This window comes from Condylostylus longicornis, unplaced genomic scaffold (genome assembly GCF_029603195.1).
Source record: "Condylostylus longicornis isolate FDR11 unplaced genomic scaffold, ASM2960319v2 ptg000155l, whole genome shotgun sequence".
In the NCBI taxonomy this organism is placed as follows: domain Eukaryota; kingdom Metazoa; phylum Arthropoda; class Insecta; order Diptera; family Dolichopodidae; genus Condylostylus; species Condylostylus longicornis.
Genome location: NW_026578123.1, coordinates 369638 through 393481, shown reverse-complemented (window position 1 = coordinate 393481; position 23844 = coordinate 369638). Strand labels below are relative to the sequence as shown.

Below are 23844 nucleotides of genomic sequence, written 5' to 3'. Positions count from 1 at the left end.
ATTAAAAGTAAAAAAAAAAAATTTTTTTAATTTTACCTTTTACTAAAAAAAAACCTTTTTTTTTCTCTCTCTTTTCAGCTGTAAATTTCGTAACGAAATTAAACATTAAATCACGGTAAATTTATCAATTAAAAGTGTTGAAAAAACTTATATATTATATATATATAAATATATTTTTAAGGTATATATCAGTATGTAGTATGAAATTGAAGAGGAAAAATGAGAGAACCTTAAAAAAACGCGGAATAACAGTTAACTTAATAAAAATAACAACGTATTGCAATTATTTTTCCAATAATGAGCATGCCTTCAGCATTAAAACCATTGAACAGGAATGTATAAGAAAAAAAAAATTTTATAAATAACTATATACGACTACCGTAATATAAGAGAAATACAAAAAAAAAATAGAAATGATAAGGAAGAAGGAGTATTCCTTTGATTACAATATAAGCCTTTTCGCGATTCTTGTTACAGAGTGAATCCAAAAATTTGTTCCAAATACACACTTAATTACGAGTATTTAAAAATTGTTCTTAAAATGAGCAATAAAATTTTAATAAAAAATGATAAGAGTGCTTTTTACTAAAAAAATTTTAAATTCCATGAAAACTTAAATGACCTAAACTCAAGAAAACTTTAGCAAATTGATTTTTTTATAGCAGTAGAATCATATAATAGCTGCATAACGGTAATGGAATTGAAACAAAAAAAATGTAATGTTGGTACTGTAAGGTTTTTTTTATAAAAGTTGTCGTTTTATAATACTAACCTCGTGGCTGATGAAATGAAATTGCATAAAATTTTTTTACTAATTAATGAGCGCCATGAGTTTCTGGAACAATAAATAAAAAATTTAATGTATTAAATTCGAAAAATTTACAAAGAGCAAACGTTTTTTTGTAATTTTATGTATGTATTTGTTGAGCTGTGTATATATTTACATTTTGTGTATTAGTAAAATTTGACATACTATATAACGAAAATAGCACCGAATATCGCTTTACAATAATCTGGCCACAAATACGAATACACATAAATTGAGCGATATTGAGCAATATTGAGCGATATTATCGCTCAATTTAACTTTTAATCACATTTAAAAGACTTCTCGTTAATTTCTAGATGTAAATGGTTTTAGGTAATAACAATTTAAGTAAGTGTTGATTCTCTGACTCTATTCTTATTTTTAAAAATCCAAAAAACACTGACAATTATCAAGCAAATAATTACCATACAACTATATCTATAAATGATTTATTACTGATTTTATATAAATGACATTCAAATTGCTTTAGTAAGAAACTTTTCACTCTGTAAATTAAATGGAAGCAACTTAATTCAAAAGAGCATATTATGCCACCTTACAATATTCCCTCTTTAACTCACAAAAATTTTTTCTTTTCTCTTTTTTTTTATTTTTCGTAATTCATAATCGAAAGCGTTCGAATTGCGTTTTTTTTTCTTCTTCTTTTTTTCTTTCATTTTAATATTATTATTACCATCGTTACAAATAATATAGTAGTTATTTGTATATGTATATATGTAAGTAATAATATAATAAAATAGTTCAAATAATTCAATGAACCTTAAGGTTAAAATTTAAGTTCTTTGCTGGTTATTTTATATTTTTGGTCTTTCATTTTTTTATTTTTTTTATTTTTCTTTTTTTTTAAGTTAATAAATAACGATTGAACATGAGATAAAACTCCATTAAATGTTCCCGAACCATAAAAGGTTCTACACTTTTGGTCATAAATGGCTTTATTATCTTCAATTTGATGCGGTAGGCCAAATAACACAAAAAAACAAAAAAAAAAAAAACAAAAAAGAGAAAAATAACCAAAAATATTTTTATAACGACAGCATAATGGTTTATGTGTTATAACAGTATAGAAAGAGAAAGAAAGAGAATATATAAAAATTAGTAATTTATGCGATTTTCTTCTTCTTCTTCTTGCTCTCTTTTTTCTTCTTTACTCTTGCATAATGCTTGAATGTTTTATTTTTTTTTTTTGTACCTTGTTTTGTGTACCCAAGAATCGAAATCTAACATTTTCGTTTTTTTTTTTATTTTTGTTTTCTAATTTTTGGATTCCTTTTATAATATATTGAAAGCGGGATAGGTAATTTTCAATATATAAAATATGTGATAAAAAAAAAAGAGAAAAAGAAAGAAAAAATAAAATAAATTAACAATTTTTTTTTTCTCTTTGACTTATTTTAGAAGAAGCAAAAGCACATTTGACATATTTGGATATAGCGTGTAGGTTAAAAAGTTACCGTCTTTAATTATTTTTCAAAAATTAAAAAAAAAGATGAAAATTATCAGGAAGCAAAGAAAAAATAATGGTAAAAAAGCAACGATTTTTTTTACTTTATAAATTAATAAAAAAATTAATTACTCAAATATCGATTTGAAGACGGAGAAAAAAAAAATGCTATCGAAAACTAAGTAGATATCATTGTTAATATTTTTTAATTAAGGACATAGGAAAAAAGTATCTAAATAATTGAAATTTAATACAAGATATTCAATAATTTTAGTCGCTCTTATAAGCGGAAATTGTTCGTTTGCAAATGAAATTGTTATACAAGATTTTTAAGTTCATACCCATTCCATATTCAAAATCTATTAGACTTAATTCATTAAAATTAAAATAATTGTAAAAAGAAAACCAGATATTTTAAAAATTTCACATGAATTATATTATTCAAGAAATGTCCGAGAATGCCGCCTAGAAGTATTATCAATTAGTATTCCATTAAACTTCAATTAGCTTTTGAATCACTGATCTTTCAATTATAACTTTTGGATAACTGGTCTTTTCTAAACTATATACACGAACATAAATCTTACCAATTATCCACTGAGTATTCCGAAAATATGAATTGATAAACCCGAAATAATCTTAACGGTATATGATTAATCGCAGTATATACAAAGTTCTGAGGATATAAGAAAATTTCCCGAAATTTTTTCTTTGCAAAACTGTCTCGGTAATGAAGTCTAAACAAATTTTACACGAACGCACATTAATATTATATAAAACTATGTAAGGTAGGCATCTCAAATTAATTATAGCATTTATTTTAAATTCATTTTTTCACATTAAAAATATTTTTATACTATTTACATTTCAACTAATAAAATTTAATTTAAATTTTTGTTAAATTTTGCAAAATTGCCTACTTTTAGGGGTATTAAAAATAATAGTTATAATAAATTTGCATACTTTTAGGAATTATTTTTATAAACTTTTATAACACTGACTTTATCAATTATTTTCCTTTAATTCAAAATTTACCATATAAAATTGTAAGTAAAAGAATTATAATTTTTGAATAATATTGTTTACCAATACAGCGACAAGTTACTACAGCACAATTTTAAAGTTCATATATTTTTAAGATTTTGCAAAAAAAAAACTCAAATTTTATTTCGGACTTAAGTTTTTTATTTGAAAAATTTTATTTTTTTTAGACAAAAATTTGTAATGCTAACTATATACATTAAGTTTACAAATTAACCTTACTATAGGTACATAAATACATAAAAGCTAGTATACACTAATTAAAATGAGCATATTGAACAATTTTGTTAACAGAAATAACAGTAAAAATAGTAATGCTTATGATTTCAGGGTTAATATTGCATACAATTCATGACTTCATAATTACATAATATAAAATATATAGAATTACTTACGTAAATGTACTCAAAATTTATTAAAGCAATAAGATAATATGCTGTTCAATACACACACTTACAATTATTATAATAATGAACTTACCTTCAATATATATGTTATATAATAATATTATGTTGTAATAAAATAATGTTTTAAAAGAGAATTATAATTGGAAAAAAATTCATTAATTCCCAATTTAGTAGTTCTTTTTTATTTTATAACATTATTATTACATTTAGTAAGAAATTAATAAAACCACCAACATTTTTAATGTTTATTTTTGTATAACATTTTCATTTTTATTTATTTACACAAATCCATATTACCAAAAAATATAATATAATTGTATGCGTGTGTGCCAATTATGTTTGTGTTTTAATTTTGTTATATAAAAATTTCTTTTAAATACCGTTATTATTATAAAAAATTTTATAATGTTCCCTTGAAAATTTTTTCCATTTTTCCATTAAATGATTTTAATATTAAGTTTTCTGTTATATTTTGTTTTTTGTTTTATTATTATTAAATTTAATTTAATTAAATTCAAATTAAAAAATTAATGATTAAAAAATGAAATTATTTTTATTTTTATTTTATTTTCTTAATTTATATTTTATGCGTATGTAATAATATAATAAATAAGTTAATAATATAAAATTTTAAAATTGTAATTAACATGGTTAAGTTCGTAAATACATACATACATACATACAAAATTAATATGAAAATTTTCACTCATGCAAAAATTCGTAAATCAAAACCAACCAACAGCAATCATATATTAATATACTTAATATGTGTACATATAATTATTCGTTTATACAGGGTGTTGCGCATAAGGTGGCAAAAAATTTCAGGAATGCAAAAAATTGTATACAGTTATATTCGTTTTCGAACTACAACCTGTTGAAAATAATATCACCAGATTTTTCCTGCATATTAATAAATGCTTATTAATTTTGGAACCCCGCAATATTGAACAACCATTGGAAAATGCATTTTTTGCATGTTTTTAAGCACATTTATTACATTTTACTTACAAAATTATGTGAGATAGAGGAAAATGTTAAATTTATGCGTTTAGCTTTAAGATCTCATCGTAGCGCAGCGAGAAAAAAAAAACAATAACAACAAAAAATTTCGGGCAATTTCGGCTTTTTAAAAAAAAATCTAATAAAAAAAAAAACGAAAATTCTAATTTTGACGAGCTAAATCAAATTGAAATTTCTAATTTTAACGGCTAAAATCAAATTATGGCTCAAAAACTATGGCTCAAATCAAATTAATTGTAAGACTGAAAATAAAAAGCAATTGTTCACCTGTGAAACCAGTTCCTAATGGTTACTCCATGTCGATGGTTCTGAAGTTATTAGAATTTTCTTTATACACGAAAAAATCTGATATCTCTGTTCTTCAATATTCTGTAGCCTTAAAACGAGCATATCTGCATCGCACTCCTCCACCCTCCAATACAATTTCTTGACAGGAAATTAATTAAATAATTATGTCTGAAATTATTTGCCACCTTATGTAGAACACCCTGTATATTAAATACGAATGTACATTATATGAGCATAATGTATAATTAATAAGGTAACCAACCTGTGTTACTTATACCTTTTTTTTTTTTTTATTTTTGCTTTGTATATAAAGGTACAAAATAAAAAATAATATTGTAAGTGAATAATTATAAATAAAACGCTTTTTGAAATCTTATTAATTCCATTTTCACACACAAAAAGCCAAAAAAAAAAACAAAAAAGCAAGTAAAAACAAAATGGAATTCTTAATTCAAAATAAAATCCTTTTTATATTGCACATATGTAAATATAATTATAGAAATTAATTAAAAATGATTCTTAAATGCATTAAAAAGAATTTTCAAAAAAACAAAAACAAAAACAAATACTCGTATGTTGTGCAATGGTAAACACAAAAAAATAAACGAGAGAAAATGAAAAACTATGCATTTTAAAAATGTACTTGAAAAACATTATATAAATATATATATATATATATTATTTTACATAATATCCGTGTCGCATAACATTAATCGGCAACAATAAGTCGAAAACTGTTCAAGTCAACTTTTCACAAAATTCGAAATTTTACCATGTAATTGAATTCTTCTTAGTCAAATTTTATAAATTCATCAAAATTTTAATTCAATTCCGATGACTCTAATGCTTCTCCGAAATTAATTGTTTAGAAAAATTTATTCACATCCGATCATTCCGAATTCGAATGAATTCCGAATAATTCCGACTCATAATTTCGATTATTTCCGAATTTCGAAGCAAAAATCATGCAAAATATGTATAAGTACAGCAAAAATGAGAACAAATTGATCAAATCAAGCAAGAAACGAATTTCCATAATTAAAATATTTTCCCGATTATAAAAATTCGATTCTTATTAAAGTTTCGGAAAAATATTTTTCCGAAAAACTTTGAAATTACTTAAATTTATTTTTAACTGTTAAGGCGAAACTATTAATTTTTAACTGAAAATATTTTTTGTGTTATGAATCTAGAAATGCAATTTAAATATTATGTTAGCACTACATTATAATTAAATATCGTAAAAGACATTAACAAAAGACAAGATTTTATATCGTAATCTACATACTATCTTAACATTAAATATATATATATATCAACAATAAAAATTATTTATATAATCTTACAATAGAATTTAATATTTAAATAAAAAAAATTTTATTATCTAGCACTAGCAAAATGTGTTATACATATACATATATGTACGAGTATGTCTAAAAAAAATATCTACAATAAACAATATGCTGCATATTGGAATTATAAAATTCAATTAAATATTTGAAAGAGAATATGTACGAGTATAATATATATAAAGGCACTTCACTTACATGCGTATATATATAGCTTTATAAATACATATATTTCCTTAGATTCAAGAATTTCTTATTATAATTCCTTTTATAATAGTTCTCTTCAATACAAATAATTATGAATGTTATAATCTAAAAATAAATATGTATGAATGTATAAAGTATATGAAAAGATATAAGTTTTAATTATAAGTGACCATTTTATCATCTTTTTATAATAATAAAAAAGATTTGAATATGAGCTTGTTCTTTGAATACCATTTTCTGATGTTTTAATAAAATATAAAATAATAACTCCAATATCATTCAGAACACGTACTGTTTTGTCCGCTTCCGCCATAACCTGCCTTATACCCACATCTGTAATATACAAAAAAGGAGAGTATAACACCTGCAAGGTATTGTTATATTGTTTGTGTGTCAAGAATGAGTGAACAAATTAAATTTTATGTAAATACACAAAGTATCGTATAATAATTTTAAAAATTCCATTATATAATCTCGTACTAATATATTCATCAACAAAATACACAACATAAACGGTACATATACTATATGTATTATGGCAAGATGCTATTAAAAATTTCACTGAATGATTCTAAAATAATAATATACATATTATAAATTGATTTTCCTGAATCCGAGACAGCAAATTTCCAAAATTTGCATTCTTTTCGAATTCCGTATAATGGTCACCTTATTTTCTATTGTCACCTGCTTTATACACTTTTAAAGGCAATAACATAATTTTTATGTTAAAATATTTTATTGTTGATGTCTTCAGAAATAATTTCTTCTAATACAATCATTTTATTTTTCACAATATTGTAATAAAACAAAAGGAATAATTTTCTATATTATAAACACAATATTCAAATTTTCAATAAACACATTTATAATAGTGTTGAAAAGTGTTAGTGCAATAATATAAACATATATACATATACTCATATTATTTCTCTTTAGGGTGAAAAGCATTCAAAGGCATAATTTTGAATTTTTCAAATAATGGAAGAAAAAAATATTAAATAATATTGTTAAAGGCTACAATATTTTATAAAAATAAAATTTTAAAATTTTAAAATTATTTTTTGTATTTCTCGTTTTTAAAAATTTAAAAAATTTTTTAATAATTTTAAATTTTAAACAATATAAAAGTAGGTAAGTAGGTTTTAAAAAATCTTTTAGAAAATAGAAAAACATTTTTTTTTTTAATTCAATAAAATTGTATAACAGTTCGCAGTTATAATTTCTATTGTTATATATACACTTGAATTTCATTTTGAAAAAAAAAATAAATACATAAATTTGGATTTGTTAATAATGAAGTTAACTGTACATTTGTAAACCTTGACAGAATTTTTAAAATTAAATATTTTTTTTTTTTAAATAATTTTAAATTGAAATTTAATATTTTATTTGTGCATGAGCAAATTTAATATTTTATTAAATGAAATTTATATTTTTTTGACCTAGGCACATTGTAAACCGTAGTTTCAGTTACAAATCATAATTTTAGTTCACTATTGTACTGTGACAATTTTAAAAATAATTGACGAATCCTTACAGTTTTAACAATGTTATAAAAAATTTAATAGAACACCAAAAAAAAAATTTATGTATTCATGCGGAAAGTTTAAAAGTTCATGACTTTATTTTGATATTAGTCATTTGATTAGAAATTTAATTGATTTTTGAGCGAATTTTCAGATTCAAGAATGATATTGAAATGGTGAACTGGAAAATTGTTTACCCTACAAACGATTCTGCTAAAACAAAGGAAGAGGAACGAAACGAAACAACTGAAGCGACAAAACAGCTGTTATTATGAAAAATAGACTTTTACACTCTCGAAAAAAATTCAGCTAAAATTTCGGGCAGTAGATCTATCTACCGTAAGATTACTTTTCAGAAAATTGAAGAACTACCTTAGAGCTATTTAAACCAAACCTAACCTAATTAGGATTTAGAATTCAATAGGATAGGAATTCAGATTTAGAAAAATGCGATAGAATATTTTCTATTTTTTAACATCAAGTCTATGTTAAATCTTAATTTAAATTAATTTTAAAAATCAAAAAATATTTTTTTAAAATTTATTTGTACACCATACACCATTTTTTAATTTTTGTTCATTAATTCAATTTCTTGCTCTAAAATTATTTTATGTAAAATTTTATTCAACACAACAATTTGAAACCACAAAACTGACATCAAAATATACAAGAGTACCTATACACAATTAAAATCGAAATTTTCAAAAAAAAAAAAGTATCAAATGACATTTTAAATAAGAACAAACCAAAGTGAAAATCTAAATAACATGCATGCACACATGTACTCGTATAATTAACACAAAATCTTCATAATATAAAACAGTTAGTTGTTAAATGAATTTTTAATTTAAAACCCTTAAACTTTTTATACAGTAAAACGAAAATCACTATACACATTCATGTTTATATTATAAAATATTACTACACTTATGCAATGCATATAATGTATGTATGTGTGCAGGGCTACAACAAAAATTAACAAGAAAGCAGAGCATATAATCTGAAAGAATAAAATTTTCTATATTATATGGAATGCATTAGCAAAAGCATGAACTTTAAACTACAAAGTTAATTAGTGAATATACAATACAAAACTAACTATACGTTCCTCACTATTTTTTTTTTTATTTTAGTAAATCTCGATGCGCTCTCAATGCACAAAATATGCATTATAAAAGTATACGAAATAAACGTACGTACATTAGAAGAAAGAGAACAAAATAAGCTAAAAGAAGAAAATAAAGAACGAAAACAAAATTGGAATTATCCACAACCCTATATACGAGTATATATATATAACACTGTAAATTAGAATTCACCTTCACTAAATTAAAAGTAGAAAGAAAAAAAAATTAAAGCAAAATATTCTATGAATAGTAATAAGGCAAAAAGGGTTAATAGCATACTAAAAAATATACCAAATTTCCGAATAAAACAAAAAAAAATATATAAGAAGAAATAGAAGAATGAAAAAACAAATTCATATTGTGATTGTGACTGACTTGTTTGTCTAATGAATCTATCAGTTATAATTCCCCTTTCCACCTTCTAACCCGTCCCAAAAGATTTATTCTAATTATACAAAAAGAAATTTCACTAAAAATACGATTTTCTTTATATTTTCATTGTGTCAGCTCTTAAAAAAAATTCTTTTGTTCTTTATTATTTACTCTTATTTTCACATATATACCATATAAATATTAAATGACACTAAAGCAGTTTAAATTACTCTACATACATACATGGGTATGTATAAGTATAGATCTTTCAAATTTACAAATACTAATGAATTATACCGTATAACATAATAATTATAATGGGTGATTTACGAGCCAAAATTGCCAAAGTTCAGAGATAAAAAAAAAAAAAATTTAAAAAATAAAAAGCGAGTCTTTTTTGTCTATATTACACATATGTATGTAGATACCCAATTTTATTGAGGGCGAGAACTTAACCCCCTTTTAAAATAAATAAATCTTTTTTGGTATTTTGTTTTTTTTTTCATTTCTATTAATTTTTTTTAATTTAATTTAGTTAAACAAAAAAAAAAAAAACAATTTTAAAATTTAGAGCTTCATAATCGTTACTTTGACTTATTTAAAAAATTTATTTATTTATAAAGAGTCCATAATTTTTTGACATAAATGCTCGTATAAATGTTCATTAAGTTCATAAGTCTTTGCTAACTAAAATTTTATCTTAATTAAAACGTATAATTTTCGTCTTATACGATTTTATAATTTTAAAAATGCAAATGTGTCATAGAAATAATAAATTTTTGAAAAAAGCATATTATATTTATATCAAGAAACAATAATTAGTGTTACAGTAGAACCTAAATGGGAAACACAACGAACTACAATTATCAAATTTTAATTCGTAGTAGATTTCGTAATATAGCAAAATTTTCAAAATTCAAAGCAATATGTTACTGCCAATACAAAATATTTACTAAACACAAAGGTTTTCATAATAAAATATGGTTAAGTTCATAATATAGAGGTTCTACTGTACTTAAAAGTTTATTAAAATTTTAAACGTATTTTTATATTATCAACCAATTCCTTATAGATTTGACACATTATTTTTGGTTAAGAAAAATCACATAACTTATTTTAACGGCTAAGAAGTTACATAACCTGCTTTAATGGCACTCTATAATTATTTATGGTAAACAAATAATATTGCTAAACCAAGACAGTTATCATTTAAACAAGCACGAAAAGACAATAGCTGTAATTAGTAGGGCTATTGTAGAGTTAGTAGAGTTACTAGAGTTGAATCAACACATACGGCTTAAACAATTTTATTCAGAATCAAACATAATCCAAATTGCTAGTAAAAAAATTTCGGTAACAATTACTATAAACTAATTAAATTACTATTCTAGCTGGACTTAAGCATATTTTTAATAATCACAAGACTAAATATACGGCCATAAAATTCTCGTTAATCATTGACCTTTATTATCTTTAAACACTTTATTACCTTCAAGATAAATCTGTTATAAATTTCGCTTTCCAAAATATATTTTCTTCTTTAAAAAAGTAAAAAAAAAATCACCTTCTCTTCAACGCCCTACCATACAATTTAAAATAATGCAAAAGTGTTTATTATAAAAATGCATAATGCAATTAGAATGCGACGCTTTTATAATATTATTTATTATACTTTTAAATAGCTTTAATTAATTAAATTATAATTATACGTACACTAATTGAATCTCGATTATCTTGAGAATTTTTTGTTTTTTTACTGTTTTACAAAAGACAAGGTAAAATACATATTTCAAGGTAAAAAACAAGATGCTCAAGGAAGGAAATATTTTCTAAAGGATTTTCTATATATAACAATTTTTTTGCATAATCATGAAAAATAAAGGAACAAGAAAAGAAAAAATTAATTTATCCTTTTCTTGGTTTACAAAAAAAAAAAAAAAAAATGGCGCTATTGAAAATAATAGAAAAATGAATTTATTTCGTGGAGAAAAATTAAAAAAAGGTTGTATTTACTCTTTGGTTAAGTGTCTAATTAAAATATATGACTTTTTCTTCTTTATTATACTTTTATTTTTGTGTGGAGAATAAGGTTTTTTGTGCTTCTATTATAATGACATAAATAACGAGTTCCGCAACTTAATTAATTAAAAACCTACAATTTACAAATAATTGCTTTTTGAAAAATTATTGCTTGTACTATTTTAAATTAAAAATGGTAATATTACAAAAATATTTTTGAAATTTAACTCCTTAGTCTTGTTCAATTATTGTCTGTTCTATGAAGATAGTAAAAATGCTCATTTGTGGTTCAAATAACATATGGACGTTATTTTCTATCAGAAAATCTAAAAAAAATCAAAAATTCTGTTAGTTTGCGAAATTTTAAAAGTGGCCGAAATAGCCCGAAAATGGCCGAAATTGCCCGAAATAGCCCGAAAATGTCAGAAATAGACCGAAAAAGCATAATTTGCCCGAATTAGGAAATATAGCCTAAAATAGCTGTTTATATAAAAAATTGTGAACGATTTATTAAAATCACTATAATTTAGTTATAATAATTCATATTTCTGAATTGAAAAATTTTATGAAAATTTCTCTTAATTTTTTATTTTTATAAAATATATTTAAGATTCTTAAATTATTTTATAAGGACAAAATTACAAATTACTTCATATAAATTGAAATTAAACTACATATATATATATACAAATAACCAGCATTAATGAGATCACATGGGTCTATTTTTCAAAATAATTTGAATGAATTTAATTTTAAATTATTTTAATCCTAAGATAGATAAAATTTCATTAAACTTTTATGGATCTAACCTTTGAAAAAAAAAAGTTTTCGTGTGGGAAAAGAAAAACCAAAAAAAAAAATTATGGAAAAATGAAAATTTCTTTAAACAAACAATTTATTAGAGTAACCACCCACGATTATAACTTTTCATTAGACATTCAAATTTATTAGAGGAAAAATTTTAATATTTTCTGTGTTTACCGTCTATATTATTAAAATAATATTTCATAAAATTAATTCCCATTTGAATATTATTATTATTTAAAGAGAATTTTCATTAAAATTTTGATATACTTACATATATACAAATGATTTTCTCTTATGACACGATAAAATATAAAAAGGAGGTTAATTTTACAAAAATATTTTAATTTAAAGCAAATTTTCCATTAACTCAAAATTTTAATGAAAGAAAAAAAAAATTGAATATAGATGGCGTCATATCAAGTCAAAATTTATTTAAATATTTTATTTATTCACTATTATTAATGTGACTCTCATGAGGCAATAAAGGTATCCCTCCAGTTTGACATAATTAAGAACTATTAAAAATACTATTTCAAATATTTAAATATGATTGGTCAGCTGGTATCCGTTACAGTTTGATAAGAGTAAATCAATTCCATCAGAAACAGACAGCCAAACAAAACTTTCAAATTTTTGATACATGGCGCATACTAATTGAGAAAGCATTAGACGAACAATTCATTCCACAGTTTGAATCTTTTATTTAAAAGAGAAGGTTTGATTGTTGATTGTTCAACGTGACCGGAGCGGCAAATAAGCCGAACTGTCTTTAGTATATATATATATATTTTTCTATTTTTTTCCGGGACCAAGGCCCTTAGGGCATTCTCATGTCGACCCATAGGATCTTTTGTGATTCCCACCCCTTCTACATCAGCCCTACACCCCTGATAAACTACAGTATGGCAGCCACATCAAGCTGCGAGATCATCCCCGGGGTAATAAAGCCCCCCACCCCTTCCCCCCAAGCAACTCAATTACAGGCAAGCAGTCGTCTCGCGCTCACACAATAAATGCTCTATGCTTTCGTCTTGTCGTGAATATACCTAGAGTTTCTTTTTTTTCCGAAAAAATCGTATTACTCTTGAAAAATCGAACCATAAAACTGGGGTTTCCATATGTAACTGCCTTGACAAACAAGGACTATAAGCAGCGAAGAGAGAATCCGTCTTTGGGCCTTTCCCCTACTGATGTGTCTGGTCACGTTATTAGAGATCAGTATATTACTGATGTGTGTTCTGCAGCATTCACATAACATCCAGAGAAGTTTTGACCGTTCTAAATTTATTTTTTCCGGAATTATAAAAAATCCTCTTTTTATTTTCTTCGAAAAATCATTCTGATACTTGGTAGAATTCTAATTTAAATGTACGAAAAACTGGTTAGATATTAGATCCTTTGAATGGAACACATAAAACTTTTCCTCGTGTTCCACTTTGTGTATAAAGAATGAGTGACAATTTGTGATTAATTCGATGATTCAAACGAAATTTGCAAAATAATTTACAGCTTTTCTATAATTTTCTTTAAAAATCACCCTTTATAAAAATTATAACAGAATTTATCTAGTAGCAAGCGGAAAGAAAACCATTTTATACCATCTATTCGTTTACTTAAGTGACTTTTTGAACTTATAATTAAATCATTAAAATATTTCGAAAAAAAAAAAAACTTTTTCAGGCATTTTAATTATAAAATATTTTTATTATAAAACGCGCAGCATGGAAACAAAATTCTACTTTAGATTTGCTTATAACAAAAATTAGAACATAGAATATAATTATTTCGTTACGATTAACAAGTAATTTACATAAAATATATTGAGGCTATGCATGGATACTTTATCCTTAATATCCTTAATACCGTGCTCGCCATATATTTGTAATATATAGGACATCACTTTATGTGCAAAGCATATTATATAAAAAGGCAAATCGATTTTCTTTGTATAACTTTAAAATTATTTTTCGTTCTTATTTTTAATTTTGTAAAAATCTTTTTATAATCGCGCTCTATGCGTTGTAAATATCATCAAATTTTAATTATAATGTTTATATACGCGTGTGTCAATTGCCAGGGAGTATGTAAAATCAAAAGCAAATACTCTAGCTATATAATTTTTGATTTTCTCTCTCTCTCTCTCTCTGTTTTAATTACAAAGTTAAATATTATCAAAAGAAATCAGGACAAACAAATTATGTTGATTTTAAAAGGACATTATCGCGTTTGTATAAAAAGCTGCTATTACCTTCAGTATAGTTAATGCGAATAGTTTTCAATTAAATTTTACAATTTTATCAAGATCTTTTTTATTTTTTAATTCAAATTTATAGTTAAAAGTCAAATTAATAGGTCTAAAATTACATAGTAAAGTAATTGGAACCAAATGTGTAATAAAAATGCAAATGCATGAAGTTGAATTAATTTCATTTAAGGTCCAACGATAATGAAATATAAAGGGGTTTTGTAATAGGATCTTAACTAAAACCCTATATTGCTGGGAAGTTACTGCTTTTAAGATTACAGCGATGCGAATAAGTTCAACAGTGATTTTGGCAAAACTCTGTACAATTGCATTATAAGTCAATACATAAAAGTCTAAAAGACTATCTGATATCAGCACCAGATTCGCTAATGGATTGGCTAGTGTTCTAATTCTCAGCAGAAAGGGTAGTGGAGCATGGTTCCTATGTAGATGAAGACATACCCATTTCTACAAACGGCATTAAAATTTCTGGTGCAACTAATATATGGAACATGAATGATGGTGATTAGGTTGCAATATTTGTTGCATCGTAAACGCGCGCTTGGTGAAATGTGCGGAACGACTTTACCGGTGCCCTATAGGTCTTGTTTACTGACTTTGTGTTGAGTTCCACCCAAGGTGTTGGACAGTAGAGGACGTATACTATGTACTTTGCGAGTATCTTTGCCTGATATGCAAAAACAGTAAATGTCTGCCACGCTTCATGTTTTTGAATTTAGTGGAGCTACCACAGGAGACCTGTTAAGATGTATTGTGGAGGCTTGTTGGTAGGCTTCTTGGTGAACTAGTGCTGGGCCATCATATGAAGCATATGGGCCCTCTCTTTTAATATTACTTCAACTATAATTGCAAAATTTACATCCCAAAATTTATTCTACTGCTTTTAAAATTATTTTAATTCAACAAATATGTAGATAGCATGCATATTCATTTATGAAAACTAGACTTCCGTCAATGTCATAAAATATAAATTTATAGGTGTAATATAAAAGTTTATATACATATTATACACGTATAAAACGTCCATAAAATACAGTTTTCCCTTTAAATTTTTATAGGCAACAAGATAAAATCAATTTCTCTATCTATATCAATTATTTATACAATGTCCCTAAATATTATTCCAGTCAGCAACTTAATAATTATACAATAAATAAAATGTGTATAACAGTTTTTATTAAATGAAATATAAAAATAAATTAAATATTAAGTGCTTTTCCATTAATTTTTTAATCTCAAATTATTATAATAAAATTAAATTAATGGTTCATTAGTTTGATAAGTTATCATTAGGGTGAGTAAGAACAGGCAAATAAACTGGAACTGACGAATTATTAAAATACACATATTAATGCATATGTGTAAATGTATGTGTACCTTTGTAAATATGTGTGTATTAATGAATTAAAATCCATTTAGTCCTATAGGTGTAATATTTTGAACATGTGTTATGTATTAATGTACCACATAATAAATTGAATATGAAATTTATTATTAAATTGAATATTATAAAAGTGTTGGAAAAAATTTTCATTCGTTCATACATATACATACGCTATAATATTATAAACAATACGATAATAAATATAAATGAAAAATTATTCCTACAAAATATACGACAAATGCAATATGTATATAATAATATGCTGAATTCACTTATGACATTGCATTTATTCAATATCAAATGCTTAAGAATCAAAACCTTTGATGCATACAAGAGTGCATGAATATAATGTAGAAAATTTATTAGGAATTGAATCCTTAATAATAAATATTATTAAATTTCAGTATTCAAATAAATTATCTTTTAACCGACCGTACTACTGCATACGACAACCTGAATTAGGTGATGGAACAAAATTTCATGTGCCCAGTTTTCAGTAGGAACGCACAATTAAATTATACGAAAGCATAAAATAACTATTTTTAGCTATTATGTAAGTATAGCTTAAATATTTTACGAAATATTTTGCATTGTCGTAAAACCTTCAACAAGAGAAATGGAAATAATCCTGACATTTTCGGCTAAATTTACAATTTTCAACTAAAAAAAAACATAGACCTTTAAGATTGGTTTACAGTTTATGTTTAAAAGATCAATTGATAATTAAATTTGAAAAAACCTGAAGAGAAAAACACATTGTCTGCCAACTCTTCTTTGAAATGCTTAAAGATATTTGAAATTTACGATATTGATTGGAGTTTTAAGCAGATTAAACAGTGCTAAACTACTACCCGTTTTTTCATTTTAAACATAAAATTAAATTTACGTTATAGGTTTCAATTTTTAAGAGTTCAATGGCATATCTAAATTACAAAATTTTATATTCCTTTAATTATGAAAGTTACGATCAATCAACACTTCTACACCCTTTATTGTATAACAATTAAACCTTGACTTGTAAACCAAAAATATTTTATGTGTATACATTCATTAAACTTATAACTATTTTATTTATTTTCATTTAACAGCGCCTAGTATAGATTTTCCTCCATTTTAGTATAATAGTTATAAAAACAAATTAGAACAAAATGATCAAGAAAGAAAGGGTACACTAAGTATACCTGCATATTATTACAGGAAATATGAGATATTTTTGTAAACTGCCTTTTTTTATAGCCCAAAAAATTTATTAGATTTTACTAAAAAAAACAATAAATTTATTGATAACCTCAATACTTTCAATAAAAGTTATTTTTGTAGAACAAAGTGTAATAAAAAAAAAAAAAAAATTTTTTTTTATTACTTTATTTGTTTTTTATGAGAGAGTACCAATAACTATTTTTTAAAGAGCATTAAAAAAATAGAATTAAAAACAATATTCATCGTTTCCTTTTCGAATTTTTCTTCGTTTTCCTAGTTTCATGTTCTTGTCTTTAAACGCTCAAAATCTGATATTCCCTTATTATTATTTCAGGTGTCTAAAAACAAAAATTTATAATGGTTAAGGGCTCATAAAATGAAATTAAATATACCTAAGTGTAGATCATATATAATAAAAATTATAATATGCCTGTACTATACAAGTATAAAAAGGCTTGGAAAAGCAACCTACATTTAAAACAAAGTAATATTATTTTTATAAACCATTCAAAATATAAATAAAAGAATGGAGAACTAAACAATATCAAATGGATTAAGCAATTCATAATTTTTCAACACTTCTTTTATTGTTGTCTTCCTCCAAGTATCAAGTATTTTTTTCTTTTTTTATTCCTTAGGCATCTAATTTTTTTATCTAAATAGTTTTGAATATAATAAAAGTTATATTAAATATAAATTGTTATATATAGATTTTGTGCTCGTATAACAATATTTTTAAATACCCTACATAATATTACAAACTAAGTGTATACACTTGACATATTTTAAATTTAATGCACACTAAAAAAAAACCCTATAATTATGCAATACTATTTAAAATACCTTACAGTAAGCTTTTCACCTAAAGCTAATGGTAAGCGGAACCAAACTGTCGTCAAAGCTATCAATAGTATAGGAATTTAACCCAACATGAAACACGCCTGCATAAACTCCTAAAACTGATCAAACCGACTAACCATTAGTTTTGATCTATCGTATTTTTATATCTACATTCTTTAAAAGGAAGGCACGGAAGTGCTGTCTCAGCACTTTAAGCTAAATTGAGAGATTTCATTCGTTTCAGTTTTTCTGTCTAAACCCTCTTAAAATTGGGGTCTCCCAACTCTCAAATATTGTGGTCTCGCAATTTATAGAAGAGATTTTGTTTGATGTGTGTTTGGTTTGTTGTAATCCCATAGCTATAAAGTATATGTCCATATAGGCTTTATTAGTTGGTTATATACCAACACTATGTTGTATTTTTCCATTCTAGACCTACGAACTAGGACCTCTATAATAGTTTTCTCTATATTTCTTTTCTATTTCTAATCATTTCTTCTTGACATATTCTTTCCATCTGAGGACATCCAAAGTCATACCTAGGTATTTTGCTGTGTTTTGAATTGATACTTTAGCACCATTTAAACTTAATTGTGGTGGGTTCACTAAATTTTTTATTTGTTAAATGTACAGATTTACTTTCGTTCAACTTTATTTCTCAATTATTTGTACATTTACTTATATTGTAATTTACATTATTTACTTGTTACTTGTTAACCGATTTTTTAACATAATAGATCCTACTGCCAATATTACTGAGTCGTCAGCAAATATAACCGAAATTACATTCCGTAAATATGGAAAATCACTTCTATAAGAACTAGATTACAGGTAGTAGCATGCTAAAAAGAAGAAAATGTTTATTACATTAAACTAAATAAAATATTATACATTTTAAACATATTATGTCTGTTATACACATATGACGCCATCTATTAGAAAAATGCCTAACTAAAATAAGGAAATTTCATAAATATTTTATAATTATTGTTAATGACCCCCAAATATTTTCAATTGTTTTCAAATCTTTAAATCTTAACAATAAAAAATGTGAACTTAAAGTGATAAAATATTTTTTTTATTGAAACAACCTGTATAGCTACATATATTAACCTAATACACAATAAAAAACAATAACAACAAAAAAAAAAACAAAAACTGAACCAAATTGAAGTGCGCTCTCTATTGTTAAAAGTGTGCTCTTCAGAAGTTCTGAAATGAAAGCGTGAAGAATAATGAGAAGAAAAAATAAGAAAAACAAAAAAAAATGAAAAACGTAAAACAAATAAAGAAAACAAATGAAAGAAAAAAAAATTATGAAGGCATCAAAGGATATTTTCTCTTTTTTTTTTTTATTAAATGACAAAGGGATTGAAATACTAAAAAATTAAAAATTCATGGAAAGAAAGCAAAAAAAAAAAAAGAAATTTTTTTTTATTTTGTTTTTGTTCTCTTGAACAATGTTAAAAAAACAAAACAAATTCATTTCATACCTACCATGGAAAAACAAACAACACGGCACGGCATGACATAGCAGCAGCGGCAGCAGCGAGTCCATGAATTTTTTTCAATTTTTTTCAATTTTTCTCCTTAATTTCAATACTAAATTTACTATGATTCAAGTTGAAAATAATTCAATAATTTAAAGTATAAGTGCGAATCGTGTGTATGTGTGTATTTAAAAAAATAATAAGTAATTTCTGTGTTGTATATAAAAATGAACTCTTATAATTTTTCAATGTCGATTTTTTTTTTTTTTTTTTTGTAAATTTTATGAAAATCTTTTAATATAATAAAAATTCATTTAAATTTTAAACAAAAATTTTTACTTACAAATATATACATTTACATAATATATATATACATTTACATAGATACACTTTGTATATTTGAATAAATATCAGAAAATTTCCATTTTCTTAAAAGCTTATATATATGTACGTATATTAGTTGTTATACTCGTGATATTCGTGAAACAATAAAGAATTTTATTATTATACAAAAAAATTTTTATGATATATCATCAAATATATATATATATATACATACATATATTGAAGAATAAATAGTACGCATACATTATATACATAATATATATATATATATATATATATATATATGAATACAATGAGAGACAGTGAGTTCAATGAGAGAAGGTTATAATGGAAGGTTATTTTAATTAAAAATTCATTTTAACGTTATGCAAATGCTGGGATTATGACTTGAACACGTTAAAATAACTAGCTATTTACCTTTTTAATAATTTATATAAAAAATACATTATAGATAACAAAAAAAAAAAAAAAATTGAGAGAAATGAAAGAGAAATTATTTTTTTTTTTTTTGTGATAATTGGCCAGGTTAACCTTGGGATACTGTTTTTTTTTTTTTTGCTCCTTTTTTTCTTATACAAGTGAAAAAGAAAAAATTTAGTTATTTTGAATAAATTTAAAATTAAATATACAGAAATATTTTTTTTGTTCAAGGTACCCATCTTTTATACTTACACACATACATGTACATATATGTGTATATATACATACAATTTTACTACTAATTTTTAATAATATTGACATACCTGTGTTTGCTTAATAAATAACCAGGCTTAAATCATAAATTAAGAAATACAATCAATTTGAATTAGAAGCATTTTGACATTTAGAATTTAAAATTTCTTAAAATTTCACTAAAATATTTAATAATGTCAAAATGAAATTTTTATTTCAAAATATTTAAATTTTAAATGTAAACTTAATAATATAAAAATTTTGAATTTAATGTATAAAATTGACATATTTCTTTATTTAAAAGATCAACTGTCAAATGATCGATTGTAATTCGGTAATCATCGGTAATTATCGGTAAACAATCGGTATACTGTTAATTTTGACAATAAAAATCATAACATTCATGTCATTCAAATTTTGTCAAAATTGTATTATCGCAATTATATTGAATTTTGCAGATTGATAGCAATACTAAATTCGAAAATTTTAAGCAAGTACCGTAAAATAGGTCAAGGGATGACATCTGTTTTTTAATTTTTTGAAAATATTTTATATGAAATTACATTTTTTCTCTTATATTACACGTTTTATCTCTATAAAAATATTAATGACATTATGAATATTGTACATACGAATATCGTCCTCTATAAATTCTTTAAGAAATTTTTATTTAAATATTATTCGTGAGTATTTTATAATTTATGTCATCTAATATTGTACAATTTTCTTGTTTATTGTAAAGCTTATAAAAAAATTTTATATAATAATATTATAATTAAGTATATTAAATTAAGTTATTAAATTCTTTTGCACTTTAAAATGCAAATTTCTAGCAATAAGAAAATTGTATAGTAGATAAGATTACGCGAAACGCTATAGAACGAGGACAACTTTGGAACCAGGGATATGTAACGTTTTTAGTAATACAGTCAGGCAGTTTAATACAATCTATTAGAGACTTAATAAAGACAATTATAAAAATCTAAAAAAAAAAAAAAAATAATCGACGTATTCACTATTCATTTGAATTTCAAAATTAAAAATTCAATATAAAAATTCGATCAAAGAAAACTTAATCACATCAATCTCGTTATCTTTTACACAATCATGTATAGAAAATAATATCGTGACTCTTTAAATATAATCTCGAAATTTACAATAAGACGGTTATTATGAAAGCCGACTATTTTATAGAGCTGCTTTATTAGAAATGAGTAGAACAGTCCATGTTATTCCAATTATAAAAGTGTAATAATTCTATAATGAAATTTTAAAAATAAAACGCAATAAAATATGCCATAATAATCAGTAAATCTTACACAAACACACAAAATTCTCTTAAATTTCTCATTAAACCTGTATTTTACTTACACAATTAATTGTTATACATGTATATAACAGAAACAAATAAATAAGGAATCTATTCTTCTTCAATTCTCCACCTTCTTCCGTTCATTTAATTCAGAGGGTTGTAAAAAATACTTTTTTTTTTTCTAGAATATTGCTCTTGTTGTGCATTTCATGAGATTGAATAATAAATATCATCATTTCTCCTTTATATATATATATAGCTTATTGTATAAACGATATAATTATACCGACATTGAGAAGCATTTCCAAGAAAAAAATTTATTTTTTTTTTCAACAATAACGTGAGTTGAGAAAGCATTATATTGTACAAAATTATGAATAAAATAAAATAACAATTCATTTAAATACATGAATTGCCTCAGTAGATTCAGACCACTTGCTATAATAATTTAGACATTAAAAATTTTCTTTGAATTTCTATTTGCTAATCAACTTTATTGTTGCAGCTACACAAACCCAAACAAAAAAAATGAAAAAAATTAAAGAAATCTCAATATGTGCTATTATTATTGGACGCCCCAAAAAAATATAAAATCCGAAAATAAGTTATGTGCCACAAAAAAAAAAATATCCTTTTCATTTTTAACAATAAACGCAAAAAAAAAAAATTTAGTAAAAAGTCAATTTTTTTTTTCACAACAAAATCTCTTTTTTTTTTGTGTTTTGTTTGAGAAAAATTTAAATGGATGCATGCATTCTTAGTCTAGAGTCTAGACTAATAATAATCTAGAGAAAAAAATAATATGCTGAAAATATGTTCTTGTTCAATGCCTAAAGGTTTAAATTTAAACAAATTTTTTTTTTAAACTTTATGTAGATTAAAGTTTCTTATACGTAATATGATAAATGTTCTATAAAATTGAAAATATTTTGTAGTTTAAATTTAAATTTGAAAATATTCTAGAAATACAACCAAATAATATTTATAACCCAAATCAGTTGACTTAATTCAGAAGTCACATACAATTTGCATTGATTCTACGGAAAACTTGTTAAATCCCGACAATTCTATTATTGGTCAAATCGAATTAACAATACAAATCGACTACAAATTATCAAGAGCAGTTGGCATTCATTAACCTAAAAATTTCTTATTTTTCAAAATTCTCAAAATTTACCAGCGGCAAATTATTCCCCCCTTTCAAAATTTGAGAATAACGAGAAAAAAATAGAGTTGACCTTGTCAACTCTGTGATACCCGTACGAATTTGTTATCCTATGTGCGAATAAGGATGCCATAACTGACTATGGAGTTGCCGTATATTAATTTATGCAAAATTTCAGTACAATGTGTTTTTCAAAATACTGTCTGTGCCAAAATACTGTTGAAGTTGTATGGCAGCTACCAGAAAGAGCCAAGAAATTTCAACGACTTTTATCAGACACATTGGCCCTACTAATATATTCGTTTGTGTGAAAGTTCAATACCATAACTTTTATAGTTCCTGAGATATAGACAAATAACTTTTGAAGTTGTATGGCAGGTACCAGAAGGAGCCAAGTAATTTCAACGACTTTTATCAGACACATTGGCCCTATTAATATATTCATTTGTGTGAAATTTCAATACCATAGCTTTTATAGTTTCTGAGATATAGCCAAATAAATTTTGAAGTTGTATGGCAGCTACCCGAACCGGTACCCCGATCATGTCCAATTTAAATAGGGTTCTGGCACTTACTACAATAAATCATTTGTGAAAATTTGGTGAACTTAGCTCAATTAGTTTTTGAGTTATCGTTCGGACGGACAGACGGACGGACGGACGGACGGACGGACGGACGGACGGACGGACGGACGGACGGACGGACAGACAAAGCTAAATCAACTCAGA

General features: G+C 24.4%; 1 long non-coding RNA gene across 1 annotated transcript in view; it reads left to right on the top strand.

The window, feature by feature from the left end:
* The window catches only part of LOC129615953 (uncharacterized), a 156897-nt gene that overhangs the window by 97871 nt on the left and 35182 nt on the right, over positions 1–23844 (top strand). The window contains exon 2 of the long non-coding RNA XR_008697494.1: positions 79–115. This is a non-coding gene — a long non-coding RNA (uncharacterized LOC129615953). The remainder of the gene's footprint in view (positions 1–78; positions 116–23844) is intronic.